This window comes from Dromiciops gliroides, chromosome 4 (assembly GCF_019393635.1).
Source record: "Dromiciops gliroides isolate mDroGli1 chromosome 4, mDroGli1.pri, whole genome shotgun sequence".
NCBI classification, from domain to species: Eukaryota; Metazoa; Chordata; class Mammalia; order Microbiotheria; family Microbiotheriidae; genus Dromiciops; species Dromiciops gliroides.
The window spans coordinates 438,985,555-439,007,370 of NC_057864.1; the positions used below are offsets into that span (position 1 = coordinate 438,985,555).

The 21,816-nt window shown below is 44.4% G+C and overlaps 1 protein-coding gene across 3 annotated transcripts in view; it reads right to left on the bottom strand.

Moving 5' to 3' along the window:
• ADORA3 (adenosine A3 receptor) overlaps window positions 1-21,816 on the bottom strand; it is a 102,308-nt gene that overhangs the window by 18,546 nt on the left and 61,946 nt on the right. The window lies entirely within an intron of this gene.

Consider the following 21,816-nt stretch of genomic DNA (forward strand, 5'->3'; position numbering starts at 1 on the left):
CCACAGCCCTTTAAGAATCAAAGTCCCTATTAATACTCTTTAAAACACTGTAGATTATAGAAAATATAAGGGAAACATCCACTCAATTTTCAAAAAGGAACAAAGAATAGAGACTACAAACTATAGACCAATGAACTTGGCTTTGATTTTTGGCAAAAAACCTTAGGACTTATTATTAAAAGTCAGTGATTGTCTAGAAAAAGAGAAGCATCCCAGGAGACAACCATGTTTAGTGGTTAGGAGATGAAATGATGGCCTACCAAAGGAGAATAAAAAGGAGCAAGCCGACAGGTAGGATGAGAACCAATAGTGGATAGCTTCACAGAAACCAAGGGAGGAGGGATGGAGTCATCAACAATTTCAAACTGCAGAAAGGGCAAGTAGAAGGAGAGACTTATAAAGGGCCTTTGAATTGGAGACAATAAATAATTCCTATTAAATGGTGAAGTTCAAAGCCAAAATACAAAGGATTGAGAAGTGAGGGGGAGGTGAGTAAATGGAGATGACAATCCAATCACCTCCTGGGAGTTTGGATGTGAGGAGGCTAGTTAAAGGGGATAGATGGGAAGGTGAAGTGAAGGTTTTTTAATGAGAGGGAAGACCTGGGCATATCTGAAGGCATTAGGGAAGATGTCATAGTTCAAGAAGATACTAGAAATGAGAGTGATAATGGACAATAAGTGAGGGGGAAAGTCCTCAGATGAGTCAGGAGAGAATGCTTTTAAGGGCATAAGTAGTGGAGTTGGTTTTAGCAAGAATGGTTGGGCAGTTAGGTGGCACAGTGGATAGAGCACTGACCCTGGAGTCAGGAGTACCTGAGTTCAAATCCGGCCTCAGAAACTTAACACTTACTAGCTGTGTGACCCTGGGCAAGTCACTTAACCCCAATTGCCTTACTAAAAAAAAAAAAATGGTCCCCTCTTCCTCTGAAATTGGAGCAAAGGAGAGAAGAATGATGATGATATAGAAGGGCCTTGCATGTGATTATGGAGGGGTATCATGGAGAAAAGAAGGAACAAAGATGAATGGCCTCTATTTTCTGAAGAAAGAAGTGAGGTTCTTTGTAGAAAAGGGTGGTGGTGTAGAGTCTGGTGGAAAGAAGAAAATCCAGGATAGCTATCATAAAGAATGTAATACTTTCAGGGAAGAAAACAGAATCATTGCACAGAAGTAGCAGTTTCAGCTGAGATTAAATAACTTAAATTTTTGGTGGATTTGATGAGCAGAGTTGCATCATTTTTCTCCAGTAGCATTCAACAGCATGGATGAAGGAGTAGAGAAGGTAGATTATGAGGGGAACCTAGGATTGGGGCTTAGCAAAGCAAGAATGATGATAGGCCAAGGGGGGGGTGGGGAAATAAGCATTTAAGCACCTACTATGTGCCAGACACTGTGCTAAATGCTATCTCTTTCGATCCTCATAAATGTAAAGTTTTGGCTTTGAGTACAAAAAAATCACTTCCACAAATATAAAATGGGGAAAGCATGAATGGATAGACGACAGTTGTTCTGGAAAGATTGTAGAAGTTTTCATGAGTTGCAAGATCTAAATGACTCAGCACTGTGATGTGGCAGTCACAAAAATTCATTCAAGCTCAGATTGCCTTAGATGGGGTATAACTTGCAAAAATGTGGAAGTGGTGATTCCACTGTACTCTGCCCTCATGAGACCTCACCTGGAATATTGTGTCCTGCTGCCAGCCCATTGGGCTAGAAGGACATTGATAACACTAAAGAGGGTGTCCAGAGAAGAGCAAACAGGATAATAATAATTTAAAAAAATGTTCATGATGTGTTAGTATTGGTTGAAGGAATTAAGCATGTATGGCCTGGAGAAAAGAAGACTCAGAGGACATGATAGCTATGTTGTGGAGGAGAGATTAAACTGGTTCTGGTTGGCCCCAGGGGACAGAACTAGGAGCAGATAAATGTAGACTTGATGTCAGGGAATCCTTCCCAATAATTAGCATTGTCCAAGAGTAAAGTGGCTTTCCTTGAGAAGTGGTGGGGTCCTCCTCCTTTAAGGTCTTCAAGCTGAGGCTAGACAACCACTTGTTGGGTTTGTGATAATGGGAATCCTTTCATCTAGAATTAAGAGTAGATGGCCGGGGCAGCTAGGTGGCACAGTGGATAGAGCACCAGCCCTGGATTCAGGAGGACCTGAGTTCAAATCCAGCCTCAGACACTTAACACTTACTAGCTGTGTGACCCTGGGCAAGTCACTTACCCCCCATGGCCTCACCAAAAAAAAAAAAAAAAAAGAGTAGATGGCCACTGAGGTCCCTCCCAACTTTCAGAATCTATGAGTCTGGGAAGGTCAATGGAAGGAGAAACCCAAGTTGAGAAGACTTGGACATGTTTGTAGGACCCAGAAGATTAAAAGAGAATGGGAATTAGAGGGGGATGACTATGGGGGAAATCTGCTGGAGGAGATGAGATCAAGGACTCAGGTAGAGGGGTTGCCTTTGGTGAGAAGGCCTAGATCTTCATCAGAGACTAGAATTAGTCAAGGCAAGAGAGGATAGTGACAGTGTGCCCTCTCTACGAATAGGGGCATTTGGAAGAGGGGTGAGTTTCATATGGAAGATAATGAGTTCTGCTTTGTAGATGTCCAGTTTCAGATGGCAGTAGGACATCCAAGGGGAGATATCCAGGGGATAGTTATTGGTGTGGAAGTGGGATTGTAGTAAAAATTATTGGAGTTTTAGCTGACTCATTTGGGAGGGGCCACACCTGGCCCACCCTGAAGTTCTGTATGCTACTGAGGTCAGAAGGAGAAACCTCTCCATAGGCAGTTTTTGAAGGACCTCCCCTTTTGGGGGAAGAAGATTGAATGCTCCCTGAGGGGAAGCTGAGGTGCTTCCGGAATGCTCGCTTGCTTGCTTGCTCTCTCTCTCTCTCTCTCTCTCTCTCTCTCTCTCTCTCTCTCTCTTCTGCCTTTCCAGTGGCTTGAACAACTGCAGATGTTCCAGGTGTGGTGAGTGAACACAAATTCCTTTGAATTAGCTTAATTGGAAATGAGCTGGATATTATATAGACTTAGGTTAGAGCTATGAGAATTTATCTGTATTTCTTTTTCCCTACTTCCTTATCTTTGATTTTTATTAACTTCACCTTTGTTGTTTAATTAATTCCCAAGTAATAAAATCTGATCTTTTTATGGAAAAGAAGCTGTAAGGCTCCTTTCTTATTGACCTGGGAGAAATATCTAAAAGGGCAGTTCAGAGGGGAGGGAGCTTTAAACCTAGAGGTCCCTCATTATTTCCCGGACCCCAATATTTAGGCCAGTCACCCAATTAACTTTCCATATATTAGATTTGGCCCTCACAGGATTTAGGGATCACACAAACTCAGAATCTGAGAACCTAAAGAAAACTTAACAGTCATCTGATTACATCCAACTTCTACTCGAAACCTACATTGCATCAGCTGTTTTAGCTGCCATATCATAATCCTGTTGCATGTGAGGCCACTAAACCCCCAAGATCCTCTCCTGATAAACTATTGCCTAAACATGTTTCCTTCAGGCTGAACTTCTATGTGCAAGTGCCACATGCAAGAACCCATGAGCAAGACTTTTACTCTGTTGAATTTCATCTTATTAGGTCTAATGTTGTAGCCTGTCAAGATCTTTTTGCATGCTAACTTTATCACTACGTGTATTAGTCAGCCCTCTCAGCATTGTGTCATCTGAAATTTGACATTACCATCCATCCTCTCAAACTATTGTCCCATATGTCTTTCCCTTTCATAGCCAAACTCCTAGAAAAATCTGTTTACACATAATCTGGTTTTTGTCCTCATTACTTAAATGGAACTGTTTAAGATTACCAGTTATCCTTACAATTGGTAAAGTTACCAATAAAAATGGCCTCTTTTCATTCCTCTTCCCTTTGACCTCTAGGCAGCATTGGACACTGTTGACCATCCCCTCTTCCCTAGGTCCCCCCTGGATTTCCATGGCACTCTTTGGTTTGTTGTTCTGGTGTGTGTGTGTGTGTGTGTGTTGTTGTTGTTGTTTTGCAGGGCAATGAGGGTTAAGTGACTTGCCCAGGGTCACAAAACTAATAAGTGTCAAGTGTCTGAGGCTGGATTTGAACTCAGGTCCTCCTGAATCCAAGGCTGGTGCTTTATCCACTGCACCACCTACTCTTTGTTTTTTTCCTCCAACTTATACAACAATTTTTCTCAGTCTTTTTTGTTGGATCATCATCCATGTCCCTCACCTACTATGGGTAGATATGCTCCAGTGCTCTTTTCTGGGCCCATTTCTCTCCTCTCACTAATACTCTGTTGATGATCTTATCAGATCCTGTTATCTCCATGAAGATGAATCCCAGCTCTATATATCCAGCCCTAGTCTCTCTTCTGAACTCCACTCCTATATTGCCAACTGCCAATTGGACATTTCCAACTAGATATCCCATAGGCATCACAGGCATCACAAATTCAACATTTCCCAAACAGAAGTCCTTATCTTACACACCCCCCCACACACAATCTCCCCTTTTCTAACTTCCCTATTTTGAGGGAGCCATCATTCTTCTTGTGACTGCAAACTTCCTGTCAGTTTCCTCTCTTCAGGGCTGGCCACATGCCGGGGAAAAGATCCCCAACCCCCTACCCTCCAAGCTCCTTTGCACAGTATGCAGGGTTTAGCTGTCTGCCTCCTGTATTGGTGGGACCCTGCCCAGGACCATCTAGAAATCTTCAACACCCTTTGGGATAAACCCTAATCTTCCTCCTGGCCCCCAAGGCCTTTTTCCATGGCAAGCAGGGCACCCCAATATCCTGACCATGCTCCCAAACCTCCACTGGCTCCTGCCTGCTCTAAGGCAGCTCCCCTGGGGCATCTCAGGGCAAAGAATCACCCCCAAGCTTCTATTCCAGATTTGTTCATCAATACAATTGTGTCCTTTTGTTTGTCTGCTTGATAATAAGCTGCTTTTTATCTTAAACCTCTTTCTTACTGCTTCTGTCTTCTGACTTTCACTGTCTCCCTCTTGATGATACTGCCTCATTTTGCTTCCTTTTCCAGTACTGGCTACTTTTTAACTCATAGCCCCTATTTCACTCGTCATGGGGGCGGGGCGCTGGAATACTTCTTACTCCCCATTTCCACTTTCAGACACATCCTCTACCGCTTCCACTAAGCAACCTCTTTCATTAAGGTTCATACTATCCAAATTGATGATCCAATTCACACCCTCGTGGCTGTTGTTTATGGACCCACAAGACAGTCTACTTCCTTCCTCAATGAGTTAGGCATCTGGCTTATCATCTTTCTTTCCTCCTTATCTCCTTTATATTAGAGGATTTCATACATATGTTGATGCTACATCACCTCTCAGTTCTGCAATCTACTCAATTCCAATGATTTACTCCTCCATTTTACCTAAGCTAGAGAGATGGTCATAGCTTTGACCTTGGCATAACCCACAAATAATCCCATTTCCTTTTTTCATGACCTCTAGAATTCTTTTATCTAATTATATCTTTTTTTCCATGCCAAAGTTCCTTAAATCTTATGACTCTTGACCCTCTTCTTTGTTTTCACCGTGACCTCCCCTTCCCTCCATTCATCAGTTCTTTCCCAGGTCATCCCTCCTCTGACCATAGCCTACTTCCTTCTCTATTTCAACCCATTGGTGGGGCAGCTAGGTGGCGCAGTGGATAAGCACCGGCCCTGGAGTCAGGAGTACCTGAGTTCAAATCCGGCCTCAGACACTTAACACTTACTAGCTGTGTGACCCTGGGCAAGTCACTTAACCCCAATTGCCTCACCAAAAAAAAAAAAAAATCAACCCATTGGTGAACCAATTCTCTCCTCAAAACTTCCACAGTACCCTCTTCCCTTACCCTCCCAGCAGAGAACCATGTCTCATACTTCACTGAAAAACTTGAGGCCATTCCCCAAGAACCCTCCCTCCCCCTTCTCCTCATCTCACATATCCTTACATCTTTCCCCTCTATTTCCTCAATTGCTGGTGCCTGCTGCTCTCAGAGTGATTCATCTGTTATGTGTGTATCTTATATATTCCTAGTTGTTTTGTCTCCTACATTAGAATGTAGACTCCTTGAGAGTAGGAAGTGTTTTTAGCTTAAGCCAGTATCTGGCACATAATAATAAATGCCTGTTGATTTGATTTGACTTGATTTTCAGTCAAGTACTTGACACTCACCTCAGGGTCATCCTTGGCTTCTTACTCTCTCTCTCTCTCAGTGCCCCATACCCAATTAATTGCCAAGTCTAGTTGTTTCTGCTTTCATAATAATTGTACCATCTACCTACTTCTCTCCAACTCCCATCAACACCACCCCAATTCAGGCTCTCATTACATCTAACCTAGGCTATTAATAAAACCTCCTAATTGCCCTTTCTGTTTCATCTGTCTCTTCACAGATCCATTTCCATACAACTGTCAAATACATCTCCTACCAACACACGGATGACATGTCACATTGCCCCGCTCAAAAATGTATAGTGGAAAAAAAAAAGTATAGTGGCGCCTTCCTAGACTTTTTTCCCTATTATAGAGTTTGACTATTACAGGAGCTTCCTATTATAGGCTTGTTTCATGTTATTCCATAATTCAGAAAATACATACTCCAGCTACGTTGGCCTACTATCCAGTATCCAGACTCATTATCTAATTGCCTTTGCATAGTCTGTCCCCAGTACCTAGAATGCATTCCCCACTCTCTGACCATTGATTTCACTGCCTATTAAGTGAAAGTGCTCTCTCCCACCTGGAATTTTTTTATTATTCTTACACGAATGAATGAGCATTCTATTAATTTCTCATTAAGTGCTAGGTACTTTGCTGAGCAGTGGAGGTACTTTTTCCCAGCGCTTCTCGCTTCTCACTTTCTCTCTCTCTCTCTCTCTCTCCCTCTCTCTCTCTCTCTCTCTCTCTCTCTCTCTCTCTCTCTCTCTCTCTCTCTCCCTCCCTCCCTCCCTCCCTCCCTCCCTCCCTCTCTCCCTCCTTCCCTCTCTTTCTCTCTCTCTCTCCCTCCCTCCTCCCCCCCCCCTCTCTGATTATTGTGGCCTTTTTTCTTCCATAACTAGATTGTAAATTCCTTTAGGAAGTCAGTGTTGTATCTCTTTGTCTCCCAAACATTTAGCATAATCCCTAGAATGCTCTAGGCGCTTAGTAAAGGTTTGTTGAATGAATGGATGAATAGTAATAGTAGCTGACATTTGCAAACCACTTTCCATACATTATCTCATTTCATCTCCACAACAAGCCTTTGGGGCAAAGGGATTATTCTCCCCATTTTACATAGGAGGAAACTGAAGTTCAGAGAAATAAAAGGACTTGACCTCTGGGCCACACAACTAGGAAGTGTCACGTCCCAATCTTTCCTAACTTCAGGTCCAGTGAAAGTGCAGGCTAATATGAAAGACACACTGAAGACTGCATTGAGGAGGACAAGCCCATCGCTAGTTTCAAAGCCCAGGTAAAATGAGCAAGTGAAATAGGAAAGTTTCGCACAACACGGGAATCAAAAGGAAAAGAGGTGATGATTCCAGGGAGGAAGGGAGAAATCACTTCACAATTTTGTCGGGCCTCAGCTCTGGATGTAACAGGCATTACTGAGGATTGAAACAAAGAAGAAAGCTAGAAAGATGAACGTAGGAATCAAGGAGAAAGGGCATCTCATTCACCTGTAGACAAGACTTACACACCCACCCCTCATGGGCTACTCTCTACAGCCTTGATATGATGTGTCCTGTTCTCTCTCAGTCTCTAGAGCAATTCTAGGGTACAGTTTGTGGTTAGAACTGATAGAAAATCAGCAAGACGGAAGCAAAAAGGAAGCTAAAGGCTAGAGGGAAGGGCCACTTTCCCAGGCCACTGATGAGGCCCCTAAGGTCTTAGGAGAGGCAGCAGGAAGTGCCAGAACTCTAGGTGCTGACACAGGATGATGCTCTCCCCCAGTCCCGTGCCTGAGATCTGGAGGATAACATAGGGAACCAAAACAGCAGAAAGCAGGCTCACAAAATCAGGAGTAAGACAGACAGCTTATAGGATAGGGTACAAGACATGGAGAGGTGCAAAGGGGTCCAGGGGGGTCCAGAGAACAGGTACTTGTTGGGTTATGGGCCAAAGCAGGGAAAATAAAAAGTCTGACGAACTTGAGGAAGAAACGCTAGTCGCATCCTGCTTACAGAGTTGTGGAACTGCACAGAGGAGGAAAGGAGCCACAAAAACCCTGCCTGGTTTTGTCAGACTTACTTGTTCCTGATAGCCAACCAGCCTGGAGACTTCCTAGAACCTATATTCTATGGAAATGTTTCCATTTTTTATTTTATTTTATTTTATTTGTGAGGCAATTGGGGTTAAGTGACTTACCCAGGGTCACACAGCTAGTAAGTGTCAAGTGTCTAAGGTCGGCTCAGGTCCTCCTGAATCCAGGGCCAGTGGTTTATCCACTGTACCACCTAGCTGCCCCTAATGTTTCTGTTTCATACTCTGAGAATCAAAGGAAAGCAAGAAAACAGCTTTAATCAACGGATTAAAGAAGCCTTTATTGAGCACCTGCTCTGTGCCCATCTTTGAGCTAGGTCCTTCGGAGGCAAAGGAAAACACGAGGCAGCTCCCTGTCCCCAGGAAGCTTACATTCTCCTGGGTATGGGAGGAGGAGGAAGGGGAACGGCCACAGAAATAAGTAAAATATACATGCATATGTGTAAACACGCATGTGTATATGTGTATGCATGCATAGTTGTCTGCATATATACACATACAAAATAAATACAGAATAGGTTTCAGGAAGGCACCAATGATTGGGGGAAGGAGAAAAAGAGCAATGAAGGAGAAGCCTCATCAGTTGAAGAGAGGCTGAGGGTTCTAAGAGTCAGAAGAGAGCATTCCCGGCATGATATCAGGAGAGAACTTTCATATGGGGAAGAACAGAGCCTAAGTAGATACGGAACTAGGCCTATGGAACAGAAGCAGCTAGGCAGCACAGTGGATAGAATGATGGACCTGGACTCAGGGGGACCTGAGTTCAAATCTGGTCTCAGACCCTTATTAGCTGTGTGACCCTGGGCAAGTCACTCAACCTGCATTGATGCATCTGGGAGCTGCAGGATTTCACAGGGCCCATTTGCTTACTTCCTCTCTGGACAGTTTCACTTCCCCAAAGCCTCTGGTTTTTAAACCACTTAGATTTGCAAACACCTGCCACAAAGTATGATAACAAAAGTCCATGAACAAGAATGTCTTTACACACCTGTGTGAAACGAGGAGACCCACACATAGCCCTTTTTTTCCTTTTTTTGCTTTCTTTCTTTCTTTCTTTTTTTTTTTTTTTTTGCTTTCTAAGATCCCTAAGTACCCTGGTCTTCAAGGCCAGAGCTGTGGAGGTCAAAGAAATGGAGAGCCCACAGCCCATTTGCTCAAACTGCTACTAGGATCTTCATGTATTCTTCTTATGAAGACCAGTTAGGCCACTGTCCCAAGGAATCCTCTTTCTAGGACATTGTGTATTGTTGTTGTTCAGTTGTGTTTGGCTCTTCATGACCCCCTTTGGGATTCTTTTTTTTCTTTCAAAAATAAAACATTTTTATTTAGTTTTGGGTTCCAATTTTTATCTCTTTCCCTCCTTCCCCTCCCCCTCCCTGAGGCAGCAATCAGATATGGGTTATACATGTATAATTATGTAAAACATTACCATATTTGTAATTTTGTACAAGAAAATTTGATGAAAAGAAAAAAAAGTGATGGAAAGTGAAAAATACTATGCTTCAGTCTGTTGCATCAATATCAGTTCTTTCTTTGGAGGTGAATAGTATGTTTCATCAATAGTCCTTTGGGACTGTCTTGGATCATCATATTGTTGAGAATAGCAAAGTCATTCACAGTTCTTCATCAAACAATATTGCTGTCTCTGTATACAATATTCTTTTGATTCTGCTCACTTCACAATATATCATTTCAAACATGACTTTCCAGGCCTTTGGGTTTTTCTTGGAAGAAATACTGGAGTGGTTTTCTATTTCTTCCTCCAACTCATTTTACAGATGTGGAAACTGAGGCAAACAAGGTTAAGTGACTTGCTCAGGTCACACAGCTACTAAGTGTCTTAGGTTGGTTTTGAACACAGGTCTTCCTAACTCCAGGTCTGGCGAACTTTCTCCACTGCGCCACCTACCTGTCCCTATTGTGTATTACTAGAGAAATTCCAGTTGCCATTAGGAGGCCAGTGACTTCATAGAGTCTTTAGTGTGACTACATTTAAACTTGATAGTAAGAAAACAGGGTAGGAAAAACTTTGACACCTATGACGTGAGTCACTTTCTGGGTAGAGTTAGGAAAGGCACATGAGAATTATAAAATCTTGAATTAACAGGAAATCCTGTCTTGAGAAGACAGGGGGCCATCCACAGCTACCCTGGGGCTGACTCCAGGTGGGTCGGTCCCTTCCCTTATGCTATGGGTCCTAAACCCAGAGAGAGGTTCATGAGGAATGCTTGACCTGCTTATTAATCCCCCCAAAAAATATTAAGAGGAAATCAGGTCAGTATAGAATAATAATATAGCTAACATTTGCATAGTATTTAAGGTTTGCAAAGTGCTTTTATATACACTACTAATTTGATCCTCATCATAGCCCTTTGAGATAGGTGCTATTTGTATTCCCACTTTATATATGACAAGGGCTGAATTGTGGTGGCAAAAAAGAAAAGAGCTCAAAGTGCAAGGAATTTAAGGGAAGGAAAGGGAGTCTGGCCCAATTCACAGTAGCACACCCTCCCCATCCCCCACAATCCCCTGGGGTATGACATCCCCCTGGGGTATGGCATCCAAGGGTAAGGCCAGGCTCAAACCAGATAATGGCTTTAAAGCATTTTGCAAATCTTAAAGCGCTATATAAATGTCTATTATTATTAACCTCCAGTCACCAGGCTTCTGGTCTGGTCATGACTTCATTCCCCCAGCCTTCTACTACAAGCCTGTTGAGTTCAAGCAATGTTTTTTGTTGCTTGTTGTTGTTTTTTGGGGGGCTTTGTTTTGTTCTGTTTTTTTGCAGGGCAATGAGGATTAAGTGACTTGCCCAGGGTCACACAGCTAGTGAGTGTCAAGTGTCTGAGGTGGGATTTGAACTCAGATCTTCCTGAATCCAGGGCTGGTGCTTTATCTACTGTGCCGCCTAGCTGCCCCCTTTTATTTATTTATTTATTTATTTATTTATTTATTAAATTAAAAAAAAAAATAACAATAGATTCTTGATGCTGCCTAGATTTGGCTCCAGCCCATCTCTACGAGGAAACCATCTCATTGTGCAATGGCATCAGATCTCACGAGCTAAGTGATCATCTCTCTGAATATGATTTCCAGATCTTTATAGCCAGCCATAACTTCTCTCCTGAGTTCCAGTCTGGAATCCCAACTGCCTTTTGTACATCTCAGACTTGATATCTTCACAGGCATCTCAAGCTCAATATTCCAAAGCAAAATTCATCTTTTCCCCAACATGCTCTTCTCTTCCTAAATTTCCTATTATTGCGAATGGTGCCACCATTCTCCCAGACACCCAAACCTGTGTCATCCTCCTTCTTCATATCCAAATGTATCCAAAATAAATCTGACTCTAGATATCTTTTTTTTTCTTTTTTATTAGTGAGGCAATTGGGGTTAAGTGACTTGCCCAGGAACAGGTAAGTGTTAAGTGTCTGAGGCCAGATTTGAACTCAGGTACTTCTGACTCCAGGGCCGGTGCTCCATCCACTGTGCCACCTAGCTGCCCCTCTAGATATCTTAAGTCAAAATTTGGAAGCCAACACTATAGAGAATCTCTAGTACTTTCCTGCCTGATCCAGTGCCAATGAACTGGATTCTGTTTTGGTACCTCCTGACACTGAAAGGGATTCATTTCAGGTTTTCAAACTTGTTTCTCAAGTGCTTATTACCACCCCATCCTCTCAGTCACCCAGGCTCACAACCTAGGTGTCATCCTCAACTCCTCTTTCTTACCCCCTCATAACCCATTCCTGTCATATCTTCTTTCAAAACCAATCTTATATATGCTCATTTCCCCCTGTGACACTGCCACCATCCTGGTGTGGGCCCTCATCACCACATGCTTAAACTATCACCATGAGCTTCTGGTTGGTCTCCCTTCTTCAAGTTTTCCTCATTTCACTCTATGGGGGCTGTCACCTATATCTTGCCACTGGACTCTGATGACTCCAGAGAAGAGGGTGAGGCGCATGACTTTGCACAGCTCTGCCTCACTTAAATCCAATTCCCCTGCAAGTCAAAACATCACCCTCCTGATGCTTTTTTGGTCCTCTTCGAGAGCAAGGATGGACAATAAACAGCCAACAAACTGGTCCGTTGAAGTTTGGGCATTGAAAAGGATTGCCATGGGGCTATTCCCACCATTGGCCACGAGATGGCATCGCGTCCCTACTTCCACTCTATGCCCCAAGCACTTTTCCCAAATCCTGATAAGCCAGATAGAAAGTAAAAGAGATTTATGGAGTCTTAAATTGAAATTCTAAGACATTAGCCAGCTAACTGGGGCTTGCTGCTGGGGATACGGATGGGAATGAAGAAGGAGAAGGGGAAGACGGGAGGATTAGAGCTGCCCAAAAGTGGCTTTGACAAGAGACAGTAGGTTTTTCCTCCCTGGAAGTTTTCTAGAAAAGGCAAGCATGGAAAAATAGAGGGGAATTGTGTCCAGGTACTGTCTGGATCAAATGGCCTCTGGCGTTGAGAGTTGTGTCCAACTGCCAGTTTTGTAACTCATTCGCAGATTCTGTGGCTTTCAAGTCTTCCCACACTACCACTTGGCTCATACTTGGTTAACTGCCCATCCCCCAGCCCTCTAGGACCTAGATATTTTTTGAACTATATCCCAAACAAGGAGAGGAACTGCACCTGCCACTCCCAAATTCCACAGAGCTGGACCCTGCTTTACCCAAATTTGCTAAGTTACATGTATGCAGTCAAACATTACTCAGTTTAGCAGGGGTGGATCACATGCAGATCTGGCTTCTAAAGGAGTTTGCTGTTGTTTTTTTGTTTATTTGGTTTTTCCCCCTAGTTCATCCTTCCTTTAAAATGCCCAGACCAGGGGCAGCTAGGTGGCACAGTGGATAGAGCACCGGCCCTGGAGTCAGGAGTACCTGAGTTCAAATCCAGCCACAGACACTTAACACTTCCTAGCTGTGTGACCCTGGGCAAGTCACTTAACCCCAACTACCTCACTTAAAAAAAAAAAATGCCCAGGCCAATTTTTCCCTTGCTCACTTAGGAAGCCAAGCCCTTCCTTTATGGATGGACCCAGATACACTTCTTTTTCTCAAGTCAGAGTGTTCTTGCCTGACTCAGCGCCTTCCTTCCCTGGTTTCTGCCTATACAACTTCCCTAATCTCTTCTCTGAGCTCCCCTCTTCTCTGAAGCTTTCCTCTTTTTCTGAACCCACAGTTCCTCTAAAAAAAAATAAAAACAAAAACAAGTAATTGAGGAAGTCCCCTACATCCATCCATCCCATCATCTCCTGCATTTGTGGCTGCTCAAACGGATCAATCCCTTTGAAGTAGGACTGGATGGTGGAAAAAGAACTAGGTTTGGGATTCCAGGACCTGGGTTCTAATGTTGGTTCCACTACTTTACCACCTGGGAGATGCTGGGTGAGTATTTAACCGCCCCATTACTCTGTTTCCTCACCTGTAAAATGAGAGAGTTCAATTAGATGGCCTCTAACGGCCCCTCTAGCTCTAAGTCTGTGGTCTTATACCAATAACATCCTTCTCTTCCTCTACTTTATGAAAGCTTACTCAATCCATGGCCTCCTTCTTTCATGAACCATTTTGTGATATTATCCCCCCTCTCCCCTTTCCTCCTTGGAGCTCAAATGCTCTCATATGCTTATCAGTGTATTTATTTGGTGTTTAAAAATCATTTTGGGGTCAGCTAGGTGGCACAGTGGATAAAGCACTGGCCCTAGATTCAGGAGGACCTGAGTTCAAATCCAGCCTCAAACACTTGACACTTTCTAGCTGTGTGACTCTGGGCAAGTCACTTAACCCTCATTGCCTGCCCCCCCCCCCAATTTACGTGTGTGTGTGTGTGTGTGTGTGTGTGTGTGTGTGTGTGTGTGTGTGTGTAGTGTGCTAGATTGAGCTTCAGGAGAGCAGGTATTTTTATTTAAACTTTGCATCTCCCCTAATTTATACCATAGCCTTCTGTACATAGTAGGTATTTAACTGATACTTTCTGAATTTATAACTTAAACACCCCAAGTACTACCTACCATCCAAAGTTTTTCATCTCATCTTAGATTCCCATACACTCAGAGCCCACTCTCTCCCCTCCCAGTTACGATTTTTAAATATTCACATCTAAAAAAGAATTCTATTTAGACTGTCCTGACCCCAGCCAGACTGGGGTTAAACTCAATCCACTGTGATTCTGGCTGAACAACATCTGGAAAGCTCAGTCTGAGTACAAGGAAATCTGACAGTAAATAAATTCTGGAACAAACCCGGAAATGAGACCTGTAGGGAGTAGTTTTCGAGGTAACATTCGAAACATCAATATCCAAGGACATCTTTTCCTTGTATCCTTAGCCACAGCCTCAAGTAGAGGTGTCCATAGTACTCTCAGATCTAACTTCTCTCAATTTCAGGGATGCCAATCAGTCCACCCTAAACCTGCAATGGTGGTTCTTCATTGTCTACAGAATGGAATCCAACCCAAACCCTTCGCACTCAAGACTCTTTACAATCCGGCTGGAATTGACTTTCCTGGCTTTTTCTAGCTTTTCCCTTGCAGTGTTTGGAAAGCAAGCACTCCCCTACAATCTAATCTGCTTCTTTCCATAGCCTTTATGTCTCCACTAAGTCAGGTCGTGCCTTTTCCACCAGGACATACAAGACTGTACAGCTTTCAAAGTTGTTATAGTTGCATGTTTGATGGCCCTCCCTCCCGAGTCTTTTATTAGCTAGAATCCGCTGAGCTGGACACCTACTTAGACACACTAATTAGTTAAAATAGGAAGCAACCAAAGGTCCTTCCTCTCCCTCTTTGCCCCACCCCACCCTAGCCACACCCCAGATAAGGAAGGGCCCCAGGGGCCCAGCCCGGCCTGGTTTTTCTATTTCCCACAGCTTCCCAGCTGTGGCCAGTGGCCTCTAGGTGTCCAAGGGTTTCTCCCTATGGGGATTGGGCGGTGGGGTGGGGGCGGGGGTGGGTGTGGGTGGGAAGAAGGCTGTATCCCAGGGTTTCCCTTCCCTCTCAACTGAATTTATCTTCATTACTTCTTGTGTCGTTTTGACATCCTGAAAGGTCATTGAGAGATTCACTAGGGCTCTTCATCCCTTACCAAGCTCCACTCCAGAGTATCTCTTACTAATGCCCCAGATACCACGTGGACACTCTCTGCAGTCCTGGAATCCACACACTGGAAGTGCCCTCGGTGCCTACTGCCTCTCCCTGTGGTGGGACGCCTCCTTCTCAGGGCCTTCATTTAAGAAGGCCAGCCCGGCCAGCCACTCTTCATTGTCCTCTGGGCTGGACTCTGGACTTTCTCCTCTGGGTCCCCAGAGGGCTTCCTGGATCTTGTATGAAGTCTCTCCCCCATCCCACTTCAGCTAACTCTTATGTGTTGTAAGTTCCCTGAAGGCAGGCTCTGTCTTTCTTTCTGCTTGTGTTTGTATTCTCAGCTAAGCATAGCACCTAGCACATAGGAAGCACTTAAAGAATTTTTGTGGAGTTGACTTGATTTCATTGCCCTGGGCACCAAAAGTGTGAGTTATGGTTCCCAGCTCAGATGCCACCTACTCCATAAAGTAGTTCCTGATTCCCCTCAGCTAGACAAAGCAAGGTGTCAGCAAGGTGGCTCAGTGACAGAGCTGGGTCTAGAGTCAGGAAGACCTGAGTTCAAATCTGTCTTCAGAGATGTACTAGCTGTATGATCCTGGGCAAGTCACTTAACCTCTATTTGCCTTACTCCACTGGAGAAAGGAAATGGCAAACCTCCCCATTATCTTTGCCCCAAAAACCCCATGGACAGTATGGTCCATAGGGTCACAAAGAGTCAGACACAAATAAACAACAGTGATAGACAAATTTTGTAAGACAGGGATTGTGACATTAACTGTGTAGGTAAGTTATTCTACCACTCTGAGCCTCAGTGTCCTCATCTGCAAAATGAGGACAATATTCATTATTTCCAGGTAGTGGCCAGTGGCTTCTGGGTGTCTAAGGGTCTCTCCTCTAGAGGTTTGCAGGGTGGGAAGGAGGTCAAGGGTTTCTTTTCCTCCTCAGTCAAATTTCTCTTAATGACTTCTTGCATTATTTTTACATCATGAATTACACAGGTTATTACAAAGGTACCACCAGTGCTCAGCCTGGCACATAGTAAGGTGATAATAAATGCTTGTTCATTGACTGATCAACCTCCTGGGGTTCTTTGGAGGAAAGTACTTTGTAGCCCTTCAAGTTTTATCTCTAGAAAAGGAAGCTATCAACATTGGTATGATTCATCTTTGCATCTTCCACATATTCAGCACAGTAACTTCCACATAGCAGATGTGTGATCAATGTTTGTTGAGTGAACATTTTTGTCCTTCAAGGCGAGGCTAAGGTCTGTGCAGCTCCTGCGTTAGAAAGCTGTTTTTACCAAAGCTCCCTTGTGTGTCTGGCTGTTAGACTAGATGAATAAGATAGATTCTACAGGCTTCCTGGGTCTGGAAGGGGCAGCAGGCCTGAGATCTGGAGAGGCCACATGCTGGGCAAGTACTAGGTTAGTGGTCAGCCTCTCAAAGGAAAGGACCCACTCCTGCGGCTGGCTTCAGAAAATGAAAGTGTCCAGAGGCCTTTGTTGCAAGTCAGTCATCTCTTCCTATCCCTGCCCTGCAGTTTGGCAGGAAGTGTGCGCTTCCCTTCGCTTCTGAGTGACATGTCAATATTGCCAACGGTGCCAAGGAAACACAGGCGGGGCCTCTGGGTGGACACTCCAAAGAGGCCTGTTGCTGGCGCCTCACAGGAGTGGGTGGGGGGAGCACTGGACAAAGGGACATTCAGAGCCATAATTCCTCTCCCTGATGTTAACTCTTCCATGTTATTGGCACCAATTGTCTCCAGTCACTTTGTTTTCAAATACAGTGGGGGGACTAACGGGAAAAATCTTACAGAGCCATACCTACAGAGACAGCCTGCTATAAGGAGTTAGGGGAATGAGGGGCAGTTGGTGGCGCAGTGGATAGAGCACCGGCCCTGGATTCAGGAGGACCTGAGTTCAAATCCAGCCTCAGACACTTGACACTTACTAGCTGGGCAAGTCACTTAACCCTCATTGCCCCCCCCCACACACACACACAAAAGAAGAAGTTATGGGTGCTCCCAGCTCCCTCCTTGTTCTCTTCCAGGGGCCACACAGAGCATCATGCTTCTCCCCACCAGGATTCAGCTACATCTGGGGCATAGCATGGGTGAAAGTGCTTGGCCATGTAGAGAGGGTTATTAAAGGATGGGCCTGGCAAACCCCTGCAAAGGTGGCTGCATGACAAACTTCAATCTGCACAGCCATCTCCTTCCATAGCAACCTGGATCTCCCTCACCCTTTCAATCCAACTTGGTTGCTGAGTCTCTCCAATTCTTACTCTGCCACTGTTTTTTATCCTATTTGCCCATTCTCTCCACTCACCCAGTCCCCATGCTAATTCAGGTCCTCATCACCTCTTGCCCTGACTAACTCAATAGCTTCCTGGTGGATCTCCCTGCCTCAAGCCTCTCCCCTCTCCAGTCCAGCCTCCCTCCACACAGCTGCCAAAGTGGTTTTCCTAAAGCTTACCTCCAAGGGTTCCCTGTTAATTACCTCCAGAGTCAAATGCCTAGCTCCACATTATTCCCCTTCATACACCCTAGGGTCCGGCCAAATTGGATTCCTCTAGATTCTCCTGGAGAGTCTTTATACAATATAACTCCATCTCTTATCTCTTCTCCCATGCCCGAAAATACTTCTTCTCTCCTTGTTGTTGTTATTTATCCTTTGTTCCTGAAGAGGACTGTGACATGGGGAGGTGATGCCATGACTTGCACTGAATTGGATTAAAGTGAGGGAGGGCTGTGCAAGGTCACCAGCCTCACTCTCTCCTCCAGAGCCATCAGGGTCCAGTGGCAAGATATATACATCAGGATGACTGGAGATGGTCCCTGGATGTTTAAAGCAATTGTGGTTAAGTGACTTGCCCAGGGTCACACAGCTAGTAAGTGTCTGAGGGTGTGCTACTGTGAGTTGTACCAGACTCCCTTTCCTTCCCTTAAATTCCTTGCGAATGTCTGAGGTGAGATTTGAACTCATGTCTTCTTGACTCAGTCTTCTTGCCCAGTGCTCTATCCACTGTGTTACTTAGCTGCTCTACTTCTCCTTGCCTCTACCACTTAGAAACCCTACTTCCCCTCAAGGCCCAGCTCAACTCTTTGACTTAAGTCCTTTTCTGATGGTCACCCTCCACACCCCACCCTTCTCCAGCTTCCTCCCCGATGTTTTGTACATCTATATCATCTCTATCTATAAATCTATAAGTATGTATTGCCACACCCATAGAACACTGTCTCCTTGAAAACAGAGACTGATCGAGGTCCTGGTATCCCCAGTGCCTAGGTAGGTGCCCAGCCCATAGTAAGTGCTTAGCAAACACTTATTAATTAATCGATTGGTTCATTTGACCACCAGCTATTTCTCGCCATTTCAGAAACACAAATGCATGGGGAGAATTGGGCCAGTGGGTCAGAAGCAAACAGGACAGGGATCGAGCATTGGGGCCCACCCCACCTCCGAGTCAGACCAAAAAGCCTCTTGCCCCAAGCCCAACGGGATGCATCATCTTCTGGTAGGCCAAGAAGGGTTCAAGCTTCAGCGGCCATGACTTGAGTCAAGGACTATGGGAACATTGCATCACAAGGGCCAATCAGCCTCCTCCCCTCCCACCCACTGCCCATGACTAGGGCTTTTTGTGCTACCCCCCCATCCCCCTCGAGCTGGCACCCTCTCTGTTTCCTCCCAAGAATGCTGCCTGTTGTTTCAGAGCAAGTGGAACAAATGACTGATGTGAACTCTGGACAATCTGCACACTGGAAACATCTGCTGGGAGCCATGGGAGGCCTAGGAGATGGTGGGGGTTGGGGGGAAGGAAGGGGATGGGGAAGAAGGTCTCAGAGTTCCTAATGAGGAGGACAAAGGGTGAAACTTCTGCAGAGCCAGAAATAGAATAGGGAAGATAGGCCCAAGTGAAATCTGGGACTTGCAACAGGGTTATAAGCCCCCCTCTCACACTTTAAGTCAGTGATCAGCTGCCATCTTGCCCCTCTCCCTTCTTCCGTTGGGGCCAGTCCAAGATTATTGTATTAACTCTTGCTAGATCAGAGAGGTAAATGGAGGTGGCGTAGGCCTGCTCTTTTTTCTAAAGATCATTTCTCATTTTAATACCTTGTCATACAAAAGAAAAAGGTAGAATCTTCTATTTTCAATTGAATGGCATCCCCAGGACTAGCTTTTCTCCTGTCCATATGGTATCTAATGAGAGAAGAGGTACATTCCCTGAGACTTGGTCCCAGATTCTGACCATAACTACAAAGGATCTACTGGCTCTCAATAGCCCCCATATGGGTCTTCTGGACTGATCACTCATCCCATAAACATTTATTAATTACTCATTATGTATCAAGTGCTTTTCTAACCCTAGCAAAGACAGAAAGATTAGCTAAGGCATTATCTCAGCCCTCATAGATCTCACCATTTATTATATATCCATAATTAAATTGAGCAAATGTTTATTAAGCACCTACTGCATGCAACTGTGCTAGTTACAAAGGATACAAACACCCTCCCCCCCACTCCCCCCCAAACCACATCATATATTAGAGGAGTTGACGGGAATGCAACAAACAAATAGATAGGAAAATTTGAGAACACTGGAGGAGGGAGATGGCACTAACCCCTAAGGGTATGAGGAAAGGCTTGCTATAGTAAGCCTGTAGGTGGTGATTTGAGTAGAATAGAAAAAGAAGTTAGGATTTCAGTAGACAAAGGTGAGGTGGGAGCCCACATTCCAGGCATAAAAATTGAGCCTGCACAAAGGCATGAAGGAGAGAGATGAAGCGTCAAGTTCTAGGAGTAGCAAGTTAACCCATTTGGCTAAAAAGTAGAGGCAACAAGGAGAGCTGAAGGTCTTGAGTCTGTACTTTATCATTCAATCAATCAAAAAGCATCTTTCTGAAGTACTAATTATTCTTTTCTTTTTTTTGGTAGGGCAATGGGGGTTAAGTGACTTGTCCAAGGTCACACAGCTAGTAAGTGTCAAATGTCTGAGGCCAGATTTGAACTCAGGTCCTCCTGAATCTAAGGCCAGTGCTTTATCTACTATGCCACCTAGCTGCCCCCTGAAGTACTAATTATGTGCCAGACACACGGCTAAGTGCTAGGGATGCAGACAGAAAGTAAAACCAGCTGCTGCTTACTATGAGCTTATAGCCTAATGGGGAAAACAATACTCTGTGTGTGTGTATGTGTGTGTATATATGTATATGTGTATATATATATATATATATATATATATATATCAGTAGATACAAGATCAATACAATAGATGGAAGGCAAGCTTAGAGGGGAAAGCATTAACAGTTGTGGAGGATCAGGGAAGGCCTTTTGGAGGACCAAATCGGAGACAATTGCAATAGTGTTAAGGGCTAAAATTCTAGCTAAACTGTCTAAAATATCTAATGAGTGGTCGCCAATAAATTTTAAGCTTTAGCAAGAGTTGGACTTTTAAACATTTATTAAGGAAAATAAGAATTTGGTAAAGAGAGAGAGAAAGGCCTACATTCATTTATCTATTAAAGGGAGACCACATTTCTAGCTCCGCTCTCCACCAGGGTCCAAAGGAAAGAGCGTGAGACAGAGCGCCAGTCTCTTCCTTCTTCCTCCCACTAGCCAACATCACTTCCTGAAGCCAAAGAAAAGCCGCGTGTTTTTGCCCTCAAAGACCTTCACTTCATGGGTGGAGCTCTTCTACAGTAAGTCTCCAGCAGGTGGCGTCATTCCTATCATTACAGTAGTCCAGGTGAGAGATGATGGGGGCCTAAACTGGGATGTGGTCACATGAATAGAGGGAAGGGAATAAATGCAAGATATAACATGGAGGTAAGCTTGGTAAGACTTGGGAACGGATTGGTTGAAGAGGGTAAGAAAAAGGCAAAAGTCTAGCATGATTCCCAGGTTACAAACCTTGGTGACTATGAAATAGGGAAGTTTGTCCAAAAGGCAGGTTAGGGAAAGAGAGAAGATATAAAAGGTTCTGTTTTGGGCCTGTCAGGATTGAAGTCCTACAGGATATCCAGATAGAGATGTCTAGCGGGCAGTTGATGATGAAGGAACCCAATTGGGCTGAATGTGTACATGTTGGAGGCATACTCTGCACAGAAGTGATCGCTGAACCACAGGAGCTCCTGAGATGATCTGGAGAGATGGAGCAGACTAGAGAGCTAAGAGGGTCTCTGTCATGCTTCATGAGGCAGAGGTGTGAGCAAGGTGCTGGGTCTAGGGTGGGGGTGGTAGAATCAGGGAAGTCTTCATGGAAGAAGAGGCATTTCCGCCATCCCATTTCAGCCAGACTTTCAAGCTTGCATAGGATTTCTTTTTTGTTTGTTTGTTTGGTTGGTTGGTTGGGTTTTTTTTAGTGAGGCAATTGGGGTTAAGTGACTTGCCCAGGGTCACACAGCTAGTGTCAAGTGTCTGAGGCCGGATTTGAACTCAGGTATTCCTGACTCCAGGGCCGGTGCTCTATCCACTGCA